This window comes from Passer montanus, unplaced genomic scaffold (genome assembly GCF_014805655.1).
Source record: "Passer montanus isolate IOZ18808 unplaced genomic scaffold, ASM1480565v1 scaffold20, whole genome shotgun sequence".
NCBI classification, from domain to species: Eukaryota; Metazoa; Chordata; class Aves; order Passeriformes; family Passeridae; genus Passer; species Passer montanus.
In genome coordinates this window covers 5,698,253-5,716,173 of record NW_024366592.1, presented here as the reverse complement: position 1 = coordinate 5,716,173, position 17,921 = coordinate 5,698,253, and the positions used below count along the sequence as shown (strand labels likewise).

The 17,921-nt window shown below is 41.4% G+C and overlaps 1 long non-coding RNA gene across 1 annotated transcript in view; it reads right to left on the bottom strand.

Moving 5' to 3' along the window:
• Positions 1 to 17,921, bottom strand: part of LOC120501731 — a 90,148-nt gene that overhangs the window by 21,061 nt on the left and 51,166 nt on the right. The window contains exon 7 of the long non-coding RNA XR_005627384.1: positions 11,549 to 11,586. This is a non-coding gene — a long non-coding RNA (uncharacterized LOC120501731). The remainder of the gene's footprint in view (positions 1 to 11,548; positions 11,587 to 17,921) is intronic.

Sequence of the window (17,921 nt, the reverse complement as noted above, 5' to 3'; positions counted from 1 at the left end):
GTTTACAGACAGAGACAGAGAGAGGACAGAGCTCACTTTCACTGTCTCAGTTAAGGTGATAGGATCTATACAGCGTGTCCAGATACAGACGGGATCCTTCAGAGAGAAATCTGCAGTACATCTCTAACATACATACCCCTGAACCAACCCCTTAGGAGCCTCTTTTTTCTCTCTCCATAGCAGCAGCTTAGGAATAACAATTACCTACACATGCACCTAAATTAGATGTAAATGCAAGTGAATATTCTCTTCAGTGCCAAGCCTGGGAGCAAAGTCCTATAAAGACTTAAGCATCCTAAAAATTAGGATTGGGTTACCCACTGTGAGATGATACCTTTGGCTTTGGAATGAAAGGCATTAAGGCACCAGAGTTCCCCACACAATCTACAAGGAGAGGTAGCAGTCTGGTTTATCTTTCTCAAAGCCACCACCCTGGCATTGCTTTGTTTTGCTTTAGTGGTCAGAGACCACCTCCTCTTCCTCAGCTCTGTAGGTGACGTAATGCTTTGCTCTCTATTAACTCACTCTGAAATGTGCCTGTACATCTGTGTACCATTCTGAACAGCTGAAGGAATTTATTTTAAATTGTCACTCGGTTTATTAATAAAGAAGAAAAATGCATGTGTATATTTTTCCTTAAAACAGAATATAGGTACTGTACAAAAATGTACACAGAAATAATCTTTAGTCTCAGTCAGACATCTGGCCAATGGGAACCTACAGGCAGAAAAAAGTCCAGACACAAGATGGGACAGAAATGGTACAGATAAAGAAACTCTTCAAACTTGACAGCCTTAAGGCTGTATAAAGAGTATGTGTTGATACAGTAGCACACTGAGACTTTATAGTCATGGTTTCAGACTATTCCATTATTACAGTAGCCTACAATCCAGCAGATGTTTAGACATGAAGGACTTTATTCAGTCATGTCAGTGCTTTCATGACTGGGTCTTATTAAATTTCTCCTCCAGAGAGTTAATAAGAAAGCCCTCTCTCTTTTATATTGGCTGTAGAAGAGCAACAGTTGCCAGATATATTTCTGATGAAACATGAGAATGCACAACAAGAAACATCATATTAAGCTTTCATCCTGAAATGCACAATGCCTACACTCCAGGGCCTTCAAGGGCTTGCTGAAATATGGAACTCAAATTAAAGATATGTTTATGTATTAGTCTGAATGGAGGCATTACTGAACATCAGGGATATTGTTCCCAAACAACAAACACGATCTTCTTTAGCAAGAACTATATTTTAATGTTGTGACTAAAAGCAGAAAGAGATGATTAGAGGAACATATTAACTACAGTCTTGGAGGCAGCCAAGGGACCTAGTCTGAGAGGTCAGAGAACTAATGACAATGCTGGTCTAGAAAAGAGTGTGGAATTTCCATTGTACTTGATATCTACACACCAAGACAGTTAAGCTCAAGTTTACATTTAGTTTTGGCCCAGAACCACCAGGGCTGGTGGTTCCTCACTAATGCACTGCACCAAAAAAGGGCACTAATGATAACCTCAGCCACTAATGGCTGACACTGGAAATGAAGTGTACCTGGTTCAGCTTAACCTGGGTGTGAACTTCTGAAGGCCAATGGCATAAGCCACCCTTTACCATGGCAGGTTGCAATAGGACAGGATTGCTTTTTAAGTCATGATTATTGAAACAATACTCTTACTCATCATGAAGGTAGTGCAGTATTGAACATCACATGAACTGACACTTGGTGTCTGCTAACTTGGAAAACCCCCAGCTTACTGTAGAGCAATGCAAGATGTTTCCTTTGTGGGAAGAAAGGAGAAATTATTCTTCTGATTGATTAACTCCCCCATCCCAACAACATGACTGACTGGAACCCCACTGAAGCAGGATCTCCATGAAATAGCACCACTGATCCCATTTTAGAAAAGTGTTGGCTATTAACCTTTCCTGGAATACTTAATCTTTGCAAAAGACGTTAGAGCTGTCCAATAACTACAGTTATAATATGTAATTCCCCCCCACTTCTGGGGACAGGAAATAACTACAGTTATTTCCTGTCCCCAGAAGCTCTACAGCCTGATTGCAATTTTACTATAATACTTTAGTGCAAAATGCAAATTTTTGTGATGGGATGCCACTTCAACTAACAACAGAAAACAACTTCTACAATCCAAGTCCTCAAAACACAGAGTCACATAATATGCTGAGTTGGAAGGGACCCACAAGGATCATCGAGTCCAGCACCTACAAAGACTAAAGAAATGGGGTTTATGCTGAAATAATATAAAAATAACCCAGGCAAATCAAATCAATTATTGAAAGAAGCAGGTTACTAAAGCTATTAAGAGTAACTTAGTAATTAATTGCATTTGAACATTCTTGTACTTACTGTCACTGAAGATGAATGCCCTTAGAAATTTGCAAATTGCTGGAACCCATGGCCTTAGTCCCAGACTTGTCTGGTGTTTGTGCTGTGGCTGGTCCCTATGCCCAGTATGTGACTGTGGATCCAACCATACAAATCCAGGCTTTTACCTAAGAATTCTCTGACCAGTTGTACCTACAGTCCAGAGGGATTTTCTATATGCAGTGACTGAGTTCATCAACCACAACACTTCTGCCTATTTATTCCATAACTTAGCACTTGTATTTTTTCCATGAGCACAGACAACTAATCACAAAAACAACACAGTAGGTGAGAAAGACCCTTCTGTGGCCCAGAATTGTTATGTTCCTAGGATTTTTAACTGAGGAGACTGCTTCTCTCAAAGTTTTGTTTAACATACATGCATCTTGAAACTGCCATGTGCTTCTCAGGCTACAATTCACAATCAAATGCTGCAACATGCTACAGGCAGGAAGTATCACTTCAGACAGATATGAGCTGAAACTAAAGCAGAGCTAATGAAGCTCCTTCAGGGTCTCTGATTCACTGCAGCTCATTGCCACTAGCACTGCAGCCTCTTCTTAGCCATCAGTACCTGGTGATAGGATTCAAAACTTACCAGAAATTTCCATGGAAAACCTTAAGAAACAAAACCAAAATGCAGGCATTATCAATGAGGCCCTGTGAGAACAATGATGAAAACTGTGAATGCAACAGCAGGTGTGAGGTGTGCCTGCTTGCAGATATTTCAGTCCACTCATGGTGCAACAGGAGCCACACAACTGAGGGGAGGGTGTTCCCTGGAAAGCACCTGTGTGCAAGGAGGAGCACCTGAGGCTCCTCAGGAGCAGCTTAGGGGAACAGTATACTTTCCTTAAGAGCTCACTGTTCTTTTACACAAAATATGGCATGGGCTAAAAGTACTGGCAGCCAGTTCCCAATGTGTTTGTCAGGAAGCGAGGCGGCCAGAAAATATATGGCTTACTGGCTGTGTGAAGTTTTTGTGCCTCTGCTGAATCAGCAGTGGTGTCTGATAATGGTTTTGATCCTTTGTTTTTTGTCTTTAACAAGGAAGACATATAACTCTTGACATAAACTATATTGTAGAATGTGCTGAACAAATATTTCATCAAAGGGGAGAAGTTTATCTTGGAGTCATTTTGCTGCCAAATGATTTATTAGAACTCAGAGCCAAAACAGGTAAAAGCCCTAAGGAAGTGCTGTATCTTTCTGATAATTCAACTCCAAGAAGAGTTAAACTCTGCATACAGGAGGGCTGAGGTTTGCTAGGAAGCAGTCTTGCAAAACAAATAAAGATTTCCTGCACATATGCCAATGCAATTCTCTACATCAATACCTGAAAAAGAAGCAGGCATTAAAGAAATGCACACTTAAAGCCATGACTAATGAGGATACTTCTGTATCACAAAGTCTGGATTAGCCAGTGAATCTTTCAGACAATCTGAGTTGAAAGCTAGCATTTGGCAAGGCCCACTGACATCTGCCACCACTTTCTTTAGCCTCCTGCATTCCCCGAAGGTACCGCCTGTGAGCTGCCCTGCAGCAGCACAGCACAGCAACTGCAGACAGCAGGGAATGCAGACAGCCATGCAAAGTGTTTAAAATAGGAAACACAGCCCCTGTGCTGGGGGCTGCCACAACAGGTGTATAGATATATATTGGGAGCTCATATTAATGAGGCTTCTGTTACACATGTTTGGGGTGGCCAGCAGCCTTTTCAGAAGTAGATGGGTATTTTGGTTAAAGGCAGACAGAGTAACCTCGTAGTAACCTCCAGTCTGGCTCACAGCCATAGGGAGGACTCTGAAGGACTGTCCCTTGGTGCTGCATTGATTGGATTTCCTCCCATAATACACCCAGTGTTTTTGCTCAGTAAACCTTACTAACAACTGAATCAAGAATAAAGACTGAGAGGGGGAATAAAAGCCGATCTCCATGTGAAAATGGGCCCTAAAATTAACAAGGTTCTCAGCATCAAGTAATTCTGTCTGCTCTGGCCAGAAAGTCAGAACCTGTAAAATACATACACAAGCAAGTACAAGACGAAAAAAAAACCCACCCACCCAGCCAACCAAACCAAAGCAAAACCAATATCAACCCCCAAAAAACCCCACAAAAAAACCTCCAAAACCTGAAACAAACAAAACCTCCCCAAAACCAAAACAATCCCAACATCCCCCCCCGCCAATTTATACAGCAAGTCAAATATTAAAAGATGTAACACCTAAGAAATCTAAAACCATAACACCCCCCCTACATTTAACTATTACCTTGTATTTTAAATATTTTCATTGTAATTCTATATATTAATTCTATACATGCATAAATTTTGGATACCAGTTCTGCTGGCAAACACACATTTTCCCCAATCTTTTGTTGTGCCATGGAAATGCTAATATACAAGTCTCCTAATTTCTACGTCTTGCAGCATCAACAGTGCATAGAAAGCACCTTTACAAAAGCAAACAAAAAAAGCCACACACACTTAAACAAAATGTGGATGATAGGCTGGGACATACCAAGTCTACAGGGTAGTAATTATCCTCTAAGAACATATGGGATTATGATAATCCCAGAACACTTTGTAATCTAGATATCTGATATGGAGAGTGCCCTGTTGTGGATCACCAATATTTTTTGCTAGAATGATCCTTAGCTGCTGAAAACAAAACCAAACCCCAAATAATTTTCATCAGAAAGACAACTGTAACACTGAAGATTCCAAATGAACAACCCTTTCTTTTAAGAAAGGAACACCACTTTCTATCAATAATGAATCATCTAGGCTCTGAATAACAATTACTACATTCATGTACTTGGTAATTCATGTAAGAAAAACTATGATCTTTCTAACATAAACATAACCTACTACCAAGTATTAGAACTGAAAAGATGAACAGGATTGTCATGACTTTAGCTATCCACACTGCATGGTAACTGATGAAGAATAAGTATTTTGCAACATCTAGAGTAAGACAGGGATGTTATACATAGGGCTGCTTTAATAAGGCATGTGGGAATACACAAATAACTCATTTCTATCTTCTCTAATAACACATGCTCTCAGGAAGGGCTGTCCCCCCAAAACCACCAATCTAGATATGAAGACAATATGGTGTGCAACATAATTTTTAAAGGCTTGTAGCTGTAGCTACCAGACTAAATCTTAAGTAGATCTATTAGTGTGACCTAATAAAGCTAAGAAGCTAAAAAACCCTTCTTGCTAGATGAAAACAGGTGTCTAATATCAAAGGGAAACAATGGTAAGGACCTTAAAATATTGTCATTTGCTTGAGGTTTTCTCCCTGAGATCTTTTAAATTAATGACTCTGGTAAAGTAATGTCAAGAAGCAATAATCAGACACAAAATAGCCAAGTAACAAGTCAGCAGCACAAGATGTTAGCAAGTCTTTTAGTTTCTGGAAACATGGGCACTGCAAGTTTACAATTTTGTTGAAAAAGATGGTATGACAACTTCTGAACCTTTGCTGTTAACTATGGTAAAGGAATGAAAGCTGTCACTCATCTGGCACTAGCCTGTGTTCCTACTGCCTTGGGGGTATCCAAACACTGGGCACACTAAGTGCTTGTGAACTATTTGCAAAAACTTGCAATCTGTGTTCAGAGGAGAAAGGCCTTACTTCAAAATTCAATTAGAAAAAAAGAATCTCAAGAACTTAACGAAAGAATATGAGATTTTTCATGAAGGTTGTTAACGTGTTTTGGAGCTTAACTCTGTTGTGTGTATATATATATATATGGTATATTTTGCACAAATGGTGCTTCAAATATTGAAATACAACTGAAGTTTTTTTCAGTGCCATGCCCTTCCTACAACCAACATCTCCTTTTCAGAAAAGGGTGAGAAGAGAATCAGACATTTGATAATTCCCTGCTGTGGCACTCTGTCCTCGAGCACTCAAGCAATGCATGGAATGGCAGGATGAATTCAACATGCACTAACCACAAACCCTCTAAGAGGATCTTTCATTTGTGCCACATAAGCATGGTGAACTAAACCCATATATACTTATAAATGTATATGACATAAAAATGTGCAATAATTTACAAAAGCACGTGTATCAACATCAAAATGAAACACGTGATGGGAGGAGACCTATTGGGCGAGACAAACACAAAATAGAAGCCCTCTCTACTGCTACTTCAAAAAAATCCTTTCAGATACTGCCTTAGTTATCAAGGCAAATGATTTAAAGAAGCCTTGCCTCAAATATCCTGATTGCTGGGACAGCTGTCCCTAGGAAGGATGCACTCACATCTGCAAATCACAAATTACAGTACTGCTGCTATGAATGCATGAAGTTAGGAAGGACTATCATAAGCTGCCTTGTATTTTCAAGGCAGTTATTTTGAATTATTGGAAAAACACTTATTAATTCCCTAAGGAAGCCAGATTTCAGACACCACATAAAAAAAGCTCTTCTGGAAGAGGAAAGCAAACCTTATTAACTCCTAGTTACACCTTCACAGAATTCAACAGAAATCCAGATGTCTTAACTGTAACCTATGGTCTGTACCCACATCATCTGTGCTTTTGGCTCCAATTTTACCTCAACTAAACTTGCTTTCATTGAGTTATTTTTTGTTATATATATACACCTATTTGTGCAGGCTACTGTTCAACTGAAACCAAAAATCTTTTTCAAAACTTCCCCCTTTATTTGTCTTGGGGAAACAAGAATGGTTGAAATTAATTTTTAACTTCTTGGTCCAATGTAGTGGTCCTACCAGTTTCACAACTGAAAACACTGTTTCTTGCTGATCCTATGTAAAAAAGCAAAGCCTTTGATCAATACAAGACTGAGGGTCAATCTCAGAAAATAAGCAGCCCACAAAAAACTCACTCTTGAGAAAACCCACGTGGAAGTGAAAATAGAGGTGATGTAAAGGTATGTCCTCACTGTAGCTGGTTATTTGCTGGAATGTGGTGCTGATACTTTTATATTCAAGTTGTGTTAAAATCCTCTCAGTTAATAAGCTGTTAACATGTCTGAGTTATGTATTTCACATTTTTATCACCAACAACAGTAACAGATATATTTGAAGCACATTGGAGGAACTTCAAAGTCATTTATAAGCACTAATGATAAGGAAGCATTAATCCTTATTTTGCAGATGAGGAACAGATGTACAAGACTCTCTTGTGCTTTTGTGTGAATCACTGCAGCAGAGGCAGAAACTGAACTTGAATTATCTACAACCTCAACCACCTCTACACAAACAGTTTTCTGTAAAAGCATGAACATGGGACACCTTCCTGACAAGTAAACAGAAAGGAGGAATTTTCACTGTAATCCTCTTAAAAGGCTGTACACGACTCCCACCTCAAAAGTCAAAACCAAACCCCAAGAACACAACAGTACATGCTGTATTTTTAGAGAGAACTTTAATCAGGTGGGGCAGTTTCTCTGTCCCTCCTTGCTCAGTCCATTACAGCAATCCCTGCCTGCAAATCAGTCTTGTTTGGAGGATTTACTCCTTGTTATGTAATTCCAGATATTTCTTGTAGCATTGAGCTTTTACTGTTCTTAGGTAAGAAAAAAGGGAAGAATGACTCTACAGAAGGGGTTTCAGATGCTTTATTTTTACTGCCAAAGACATAGTTTTCTGAGGTGTTTGGCACTAAGGGTGCAATGTATTAAAATTATTGATTGCATTTTAAAAATATAAGTACTGTTCTGATACTGGGCTCAACTATTATCATTAAGATATTGCAGAATTCTAAACAGCTTTGAATGTGCACCCTCCTGTGAATGTAAAGTGCCCTTGCCCATGTTACACGCACAAACCACAGCATTTCACAGAGAAACAGAGTAAATGCCACTAACTTTGCTCCTCACACAGGTGGTACTGCATCCCTAGGATGACAGGAACAACTCCACAGTGTCCCTTCAATTCCTATAACGCATTTTTAGTTTGATTTCAGCACATTTGTACTCTACCCTGCTGCTTTTTTTTTCCCTGAACAATGTTATGTGCTGCTCTATAGGAGAAGCTTAAGTACAGCTATTTTGAAGGTTCTTATTTTTAAATATCCTATATTTTCTCAATCAAATCTTGATTACTGAAGGGGCTGCAAATAATATTTGGAATAAATGGCTGGGCTGGATTTGGCTGGGTAGAGTTAAATTTCTTCCCAGTAGCTGGTAGTGGCTGTGTTTGGATTTGTGCTGGAACAGTGCTGATAGCACAGGGAGGTTTTAGTTATTATTTAGCTTAGGCATGCACAGAGCCAAGGCCTTTTCTGCTCCTCTCCCACCCCACCAGTGCTGGGCCTGGGGGCACAAGGCCTTGGGAGGATACACATCCAGGAGAGCTGACCCCAGCTGGCCACAGGGACATCCCAGACCATGAGGTGTCACTCAGCCAAAGTACACAAAGCTGGGGGAAGGAGGAAGGGAGAGACATTTGGAGTGATGGAGTTTGTTTTCCCAAGGGACTGTGACCTGTGATGGAGCCCGGCTTTCCTGGGATGGCTGAGCACCTGCCTGCCCAAGGGAAGAGGGGAGTGGATGCCTTGTTTAGCCTTCCTTGTGCACACACTTTTGCTTTATCTTTTAGTGTTTATCTCATCCCACCAGCTTTCTCACTTTTACCCTTCAGATTCTCTGCCCAGACCCATGGCAGGGGAGGGAGTGGGGCTGAGCTGCCACGTGGGGTTAAACCACAACAGTGCCACAATTGGGTGACCCAGCACAGTGAAAGCAGGGTCTGACTCAGGGCTGGGTGAGAGACTGCAGCTACAGGGAGACCCTGCCAGCAGCACGTCTGTGCCAATAGAAAAGAACAGTTGATGGCATCAACCCAAGGTCAGCTCCTCAAATTTGGGAGCCTCTTTTCTTCCAGACACTGTAAAGTCACTTGTTTAAACGCAGCCAGTCGGCAACAATTAAACATCTAAACAAAACATGCAGATTTGGTGCTCCTTTTGAAAGCTCCCCCACGCCATGCTGTTTATTTTCCACTTCTCACAGTCTTAATTATCCAACAATCAGGCGACAAAATGGCGGTGGGAGTGAGGCAGACATTTTGTAACTCTCACTGAACAGGACAATGGGAACGCGCTGAGGGAAAGGCAGTGACCCAAGGGGACAAAAGGAGCGTGCAGATCTACAATGGCCCAGCTTTTAAGCAAACCCTTTCTCTTATTTTACAGCAAAGTTAAAGCCAAGAAGCACCGAGGAGCCACCTGACAGCATTCAACAGCAAAGTTAAAGCCAAGAAGCACCGAGAAAAAAACCAAGAAGCCACCTGACAGCATTCGACCACTGAGCAGGCAAAATTATAGTCCAGGGCAGCCCTTTCCCAGCTGTTTGACTGTGGTGAGCCCAGCTCATCACCCATCTGAGCAGACACTCTTTTCTGGGAGCCACATGGACCCAGGACCACCCATTGACACTGACTCAGTCACTGTAATCTTAACCACATTCTTCCCTTGAAAGTCAAGACACCAGTGTTTTCTATTAGGAAACTTCACAGTCTTCTGCACAGCTCTGAGAGCACTTGCAAGATAACCAGCAAATGAGCACTTAAAGAATGGAGCCTACACCTCCATCTCTGCAAGTGACTTTGGATTCAAATTTCACTGTCTTGTGTGTAATAAGCCAGGGACAGCTAGAGCTGAACAAAGCAACACCAGAGCTGATAAAAGCAAAAAGCACCAAGAATTAATAAGCACCAAGAATTAATAAGCACATATTTCCTTCAAGTGTGTGTCCACCAGCCTCCTTGTAAAAGTATTAGCACCTGATAGGTCCTAAGAAGCAAATATGCAAATCTTCAGGAAAAACTGCAAAGCACACGCTACTCATTAAAAATTTAGGTACCTGCCTAATTACCAGTTTAGAGATTTAGAGATTTCACACTGTTTCCTGGGAGGAGACGAAAACACAAACCACCTAAAAAACAAAACTACAGCTTTCTAACTCCAATTACCCTTTAACAGAAAAGCTATGTTATAAATAAAAAAAAATGGCTGAGCGGATTTTGCTTACTTTTTTTTTTAATGACACAGAATAAACAAAACAGCTGAGCTAGTGGTGTACTTGGAAAGATGTAAAAATCTGTTAGCCTTTCCAAGTACACCAACACCCTGGAACTATATAATGCAAAACCAATCATCATTATTATTTTTTATGCAGCTCTGACTTTGAGGGACTTGTAATAATGAAACCAACAAAAAAGGTAAGAGAGATACATTCCTACACAAAGGCACGCTGAATACACAGGATCACACAGGTACACTGAGGCTAGAAGAGTTTAGGTCAAAGCATTTCTATTCCCTTTATTCCACTTCTCCAGTGTGATGCTGCTACTTGATATTCAAAGGACCAGAAGAGGTGACTGAAGGGGCAGGGCTGGCCCTCAAAAGCCAAGGATAGGTGACCCCTCCCAGAGTGCAGGTGGCAGAGTGAACCACCTACCTGGAAAAGCAGTCAAAAGAAGAGTATTTTGAAACTTTATCTCTTGGAAGAAATGGCAAAAACCTGACCATGTTAAAAGAAAAATACTCTGAGCCCCCAGGGACAGCAGGGTAAAATGTTCTCAGAAAAGGGAAGAATTTAGCCTACAGTTGACATACGTTTTCCAGCAACCCATCTCTAAAGCCATGGATTTAAAATCAACCTGGATTACAGCTGTCCTCTGCTTTTGTTACAAACTCCCAAAATTGTGGAAACAATTCTGAGTTGTTACAAACTTGAAAGCAGGTCAAAGTTTAGGAAGACATTCCCTATAGGCTGTTATCCTTCAGAGTTAAGATATCTCTAATCTGAGCAGGGAGAAAAGAGCTCTGAATTAACACAAGGCTTTACAGTGAAAGTGTGGGAAACTTGTGGCTTGACAAAACTTCCCTGCAAACCCAGGTGAAGTTCAGTGGGTTCTGTGATATTTCACAAAGACTGTCTGGATGACTTTGAACTTGAAATTCAAAGTGGAATCCAGCAGCTCTAAACTTAAACACAGCAAGACAAAGATTAGGAAAAAAAATGTTTGCATGTACTCCTGGGAAGAATATACGAAGTTTCACCTGCTGACATGGGAAAAGCAGAAATCTACACACCCTCCAGCTGCACTTCAATTAAAATAAAGACAGTAGGGAGGGGTGGCAGAGGCACATTGGTTATGTTTTTGACTTACCTAAGAGAGGTGGGCACGAAGGAAGCAAAAGAAAAGGACTGTAAGCAGAAAAAGAGAAAGGTGAAGTGAGATGATTACAGAGAGATGAGAATAAGGATTAAAAACTAACCCACAAGTATTGGGAAAAAGGCTTAGAAACCATACTGAAAATCAGGGAATGGGAATAAAAAGTCTAAGCATGTTACTTAGAGCACTTTTCTTTGACATGCTTTTTTTCTTAAGTGTAGAAAAATTTTGAGCAGTAAAGAATTTTGATTCTACTATTAAATCCCTAGAGAAAGAGAGAAAAAAATCCTAAATTTTGTCAACACACTTTTCTTCTCTGGGGTTCTGCTTCTTTGGTGAATTACTCCTTAGCCACTTGGAAATGCTGGAAATCACATATGCTGACTCTAGAGTAATACCCCCTGCCTCCCCAGGTCTCCAATTACCCTTTAACTGAGCAAAGCTGTAAGAAAAGTAGCCATTTGTACAAAACTGTCAGGCAGATCACCTTGTGGGCACAGGACCATTCCCACTATGCTGCCATTTCTGCCCATCTGACTGAGGGAAGTTTGGGAAAGCAGGAGTAGAAAAATATTTTGGGAACAATCACAAAGTATCACATCTGCATTTTTTATTATATAGTTCTCTGTCTGGTTTTGACTAATAGATATCCTGATGGAGGAACTTAATAGTTACACAGACAAGAGAAACTGGGATTGACACAGCTGTGAACATACAAGGGCTGCAGTTTTTGATTGCAAACCTGGAGAATACTGAAGTAAAAAATCGCCCGGATAAAATGAACTACAGCAGCAAACCTCAGAATGCTTCCTTGTTAGTTTAAGAAAAACTGTATTCCCCATTATGACCTAATGTATCTCTTTACATACATTCCTTCTTTCTTCAAGACCAATTGCTGTGGCAGCTGAAAGAATTGCTTTAATAAAGCAATACCCCCCTATATTTTAAATACTGCTGGTTCCTGAGACAAAGAAATCCACCCCACAACTCCAAAGACACAAAATACTACAACACAAAAGAAGCCAAAGGCAAAAAAAGAGAATCCTGCACACTAAAGGAATTTAGTGAGGAAGGTGGTATTTCTGGTTCACAACTCCAAGCACAAGCTTGCTGCCTTTTACAAGGTTTATTACCAATATCTCCTACACCTCTAACTTCATTCTGGATCCCCATGGCAAACCAATCCAAACCTGTGTCTCCTGATTGGGCTCCAATAAAAGCATAATGATGCATAATGTAAGTGTTGCAAGGATACAGCATTAAGTGCTGAGAGCTCTGCACCCACTGAGACACCTGGGATCAGGTGAAATGTGCTGTGAGAGAGGCTCACAAAGGACCCTCTGCACATCTGAGCAAACAGCCTCCAAGGAGGGATGTCTCTGCAGGATCAGGTGAGTAACAATCCTACAGCTCTCTCTTGGTTACAGAGACATGGAGATGCAGATATAACCAGAGCCTGGTGGGAAATTCTGGGAAGGAAATTGTGAACATCTTGTTTCACTGCAGTGGAATGCTAACTCTGCTGTCCCTGCACACTGCCATTCTTCAGACAGGGACTTCACTGCTGTGTACTTTGTGCTGGCCTGGAGGGACTTCTGCCTATACCAAAACATCACCCAGGCAACTAAGAGTTAACAGAAGATGTACAAAAGAGAACAATTGCACATTGTCATGGGAGATGAAATTAAATATCCCAGCAGACATTCCTGTTCATATGACATTCTGGCCAACAGCCTCCTCAGATACGACAGTGATAACAATGCAGCTACTTTCATTACTAATGCTAATTCAACGGGAATTTAACGGAGTAAGTAGTTTAAATTAGCATTTTCTTTTAGGAATTCTGGGCTGGCAGTAGGAACATCTGTCTCTCTGAAGTGATAACAGAGAGCTTAAGCTTCAGGTCTGGCTGTTCTGCAACATGACGCATTGCATTACTAACCCAGAGCGAGGTAATCATTCTCCTGCCAGCATTAATGAGTTTCTAGCTACCTAAGAGTCCTTAGAACTAATGAGCACAGGTAGCACGGCTGGCAGGGCAGGAGGCTGGGCCCTAGACCTGATCTCTTGTGCTGCCACCTCCAGGCAGTGCCCTGGGCCCCACTCTGGGAACGCTCTAAGGTGCAGTTCTGGCACGGACCTCGACCTATTCCTACTTGTGTGACAGTGACTGCCCCCAAACCCAGCCCTGGGCTCCCAGGGTGATTGATAGTGGCACAGCCTGGCTGGATCAGCAGCTGCTGTGCTGCACCAACTCCAGTTTCTTTATTGCTTTGCCCATTTTGGGAGCACTTGTCCTTCAGAACAGGCTCCCAGAGGGCTCTCTGGCTGCCAGGGAAAGCACGCTCCACAGACAGAGCTTTCTGGGAGAGGATGGAGCTAAGGTCCCAGGAACCCTTGTGCTGGCTCTGTAGTTTACACTTCATGCTCTCTTTTTTTTCCCCCCATAAAGTATTTATTTTCTGAAATCCTTTAAGAACTGTGTCATTAACACTGTATTTCTGATTCTACACAGAAGCTGCTTTTTGAAGATATTTTGCAGAATAAATTCTGCACAGCTTATTCCATATATGTTTTTTACTTTTGAAAGCATCCCTCTCAGTCACACTATGTATTTTTGAGTAGGAATTACTTTAGAATAGATCACAGTTTGATGTAATCGTCAAACTTTTTATTCCTTTGCAACTGTGAAAGAGTTAATCCCACATCTTAATGGGAGTTTGCCCTTAATAAGAAAGCATTAAAATAAGCCAAGAATAATAATCTAAATGAACGCCATTCTTTTACTTTCTGTCAATATTTTCATAGTGACAAATAGATCAAACACAAGATATTTTTTAAGGCTTCCCCCCCACCCCCCCTTGTAAATCATAAATGCTTTGGTGTATTTAATTTCAAAATGAGTTCCCTGTGGATCAGGCTAACACAACGGATTAAGAAAACCTTCCCAAACCCTGCTGCATCTGAGATGGAAAAATACAAAAAACGTTCTTTTGACGTTTCCCCCTGCTCCTTTTTCAACTGTTCCTCTTTCCCTACACCAAAGGAACCAAGCTGTCAATGATAATCAAAAGTTTCTTAGTCCTCTTCTGAGGCTTCAAAACACTGTAATACATATTTTTTCTAAATAAATAAAGGCTTTTATTCAGAGGAAAATATTCATGTGACTACATATTTGCTACACCAGACAGATATAGCTGGTATATTTAGATAGAAAGATCCCCTCTGCAAGATGAAAATAAAGGGAATATCTGTGTTTTGAGACAGTCTGCACAAGTAGACTGTTTGTGAGAGACCCAATGAACTGTTACTCTTGCATCTGTACCAGTTTTAAACCCTCCTAAGCAAGGTAAGGAGAAAATTCCGCCCAGGGAGAGGTGTTTGTAAGACCTGACCAACTTTTCCATGCAAGGGCATTGGCCAGACTCTGAAAATACTCCTTTGCAATAATTGCTCATCACAAGGAATTTAATTTGCAGATGTGAAAGTCCTTTCTCCTGTCCTTCTGTCTTACTGGTTACACAACACCAAGGGCTCCTCAGTGAAATGTAGAGCACAGCTGTTCACAGCTGCTTTAACACATGGTCACCAGCCTTGTTACTGAACAGGGGAGGACTTGGTTCACTGCCCCACGAAATCTGTCTGATGGCAAGTCCTGTTCCTAGAAAAGGCTTCTGGATGAACTGCAAGCTCTGGTCCAGCTGTGGGCAGATGTGAGGGCAGCGGAGGCAGGGGTGGCAGGAGAGCCCTGTGAATGTGGCTGTGCTACAGCCCCAGTGCAGAGGGGTCCTGGCTCCCTCCTCCTGCAGCAGGACCAGAGATGGAGGCCTACAGCTAGAAGCAAAAGTGACAAAACAAGCTCTCTGTTCCATAAATCACCAGCTCTTCCAGCTGGCCCAGGCAGCTGTGATGTCCTGCCCATCAGAATGCCATGGAGGCAGCCTGGGATCACCACTTCCATAGGTGCTAGGTGCCACACTTGGCCCTCACCCAAACAGAAAGTGTCCCCTCTAAACATTTTGCAAGAGTGGTAAAGGTAGGGACAAATTACTTGCAAATGCCAAGATTTACTGCAAGATTTACCAATGTCTTTGGAGGCAGAGGCCAGCCTGCAGCCTGAACACAAAGGCTCAGGGAAACAAAATTCCTGGTGCAGCTCTAAAAGACTCTGAATTTCAGCTTTAGCATGGAAATGGTTTTGGTTACTTACCACATATTTGAACAATTGAAGAAGGTTTTTTCTGTGTTTACTTTGGAGCAAGCTATTTTTAAGGTCACAGTCCCTGCTAAAGGAGGAAACTGTGCCTCTGAGGTATTGGGAATTAAACAGAGGAAAGAAAAAGGCACAGAGAAAGTAGCTGCCTTACAGAGAGAACTCAAATATTTTGTTTTCCTTCTTTGTGCAGTCTGTAGTCAAAAAAGAACTTTACAGTAAACACTAACTCATGAGTTTTTTTTTAATGAACGTAATTCAAATTCACGGGAATTCTTTTTTAACTCCTGGAATCCCTTCCTGATAAACTGTAATACAAAGGGACATTCCCACCTGCAGATTTCCACTTGGCTTTTAGAGTCTCAGAGCACATGCTGACCACTTCCCTGTCAGTGGTGACACATCACGGCACCTAAAGCCAGGCAAGTGTTTTCTGCAGTCAGTTTTCAGACCTGGAGATACAGATGAGGAGGTGGAAGGGAGGCAGCAAATGTATGGAGAGCCTTGGAAAAGCCAATCAAGACAGAAAACAGACATGGCAGAGGGCACATATTTTGCTGTGACCACAGACCTTTGTGGCAGGAACCAGAGGAAACCAATGCCAAAGGGATCGTGCAGGAAAGGATGGGAGCAAGCAGACAGAGAGGCTGCAAAGACAAGCAAGGAATTCCAGCCCAGGGAAGAGCAGGGCCTGCTGTTATCAGCCTGCAGCCTGCCCTGCCCCTGGTCCAGGAGGTCACACAACACTTTAGCACAGCAGAGCTACACTCTGTATCTGACACCAGGAATTAACTCTGGAGCCTTAGGGCTTAAATATTGCAGAGAAGGATCAAAGCCAGCAGCAATATGAAAAGAGACTTCTTTCACAACTTAATTGCTCATTTGCAAAATACCAATGTTATTTATTTAAGTAATTATGACCTTTTTGATGCACTTCTAATGTAAATGCTCATGTGTGATTATCAGAAGAAAAGCATTATAATAAAATACTAATACCTTACACCAGGAGTTGCCCAATTAACTTTGCTGGGATAGCATTCCTATAAAAAAGGATCTGCATTGTACCTCTTTGAGGCAGGGGTTACAGCCATTTCCAATTCTGTCCCAGGCTCTGCACTTGCAGAAGACAAATGCATTTGGAGCCATTGTGCAGATGCTTTTTTCTCATACAAGTACCATGAGAAATACATCAAGATTTTGGGAATCCCTCCTTCAGCTGGCCTCTGCTGTTTCTGTCATATCCCAGATTATGGTGGATGCCTGTTCCTCCAGTTTAGTGCCAAGAAGTATTTTTTTGAGGTGCAGAAGATTTCTTCCATGGCTGTAATTAAACAGATCAAACATGTACAGGCAGGGAACAGCTTGTGCAAATAAGTCCAGAGGACATATAATGTCAACTAAAACTGGAACAATACCAGGAGGGCCAGAAAGTGAAGGAAGACTCTTCCATGCCTTGACAGTGGTGTAACACTGGACATCACCTGTTCCTTATGTAGATGTCAGCAGCAAGATACAATGATGAAGGGAATATCATTAGTATTTACTTATTACTTGGGCCAAACTGGGATACAGAACAGCAGTTCTTGACTAGAAGAGAACAGCAGCTCTTGACTAGAAGATGATAAACTCTGGGGAAAAAAATGGGGATGGGAGGTGTATACAAGAGTTCTATGAGTGGAAAAATAAGAATTTATATGAGTTACTCCTTCAAAAAGGGCATGCTCTGTCTCACACCCAGGTATCACAGTTAGGATACAGCTTCTGTTTCAGTTGTTTCTCAAATCTGAGACATTAATAAAAATGGGACAGGAGACAATGACAATGTAAGATCATTTTCTCTTCAGAAATTGTCTTTAGATGCATCTACACATTCATATGGAGCCTCACCTGAGTAGGTTTTTTTAATCACCTGCACAGATACTCTGTAACACGCGTGTGTTAATGTAAGAAAGCAAAAATACATATCAGAGCTGACTGCTACTGGTGGGAAGGGAAAATGTGAGACTTCTCAACCCCAAGCAAACAAGTGAGTAGGCTTTAATAAAGTCAAGCAGTACTGTTAGCTGTATTAGCAGCACTAAAGTGTCCTCTAGGTATAAAAGGTATAAAAGAACCATGCATGCAGAATGATAGCACCAGTACATTTAAGAACTT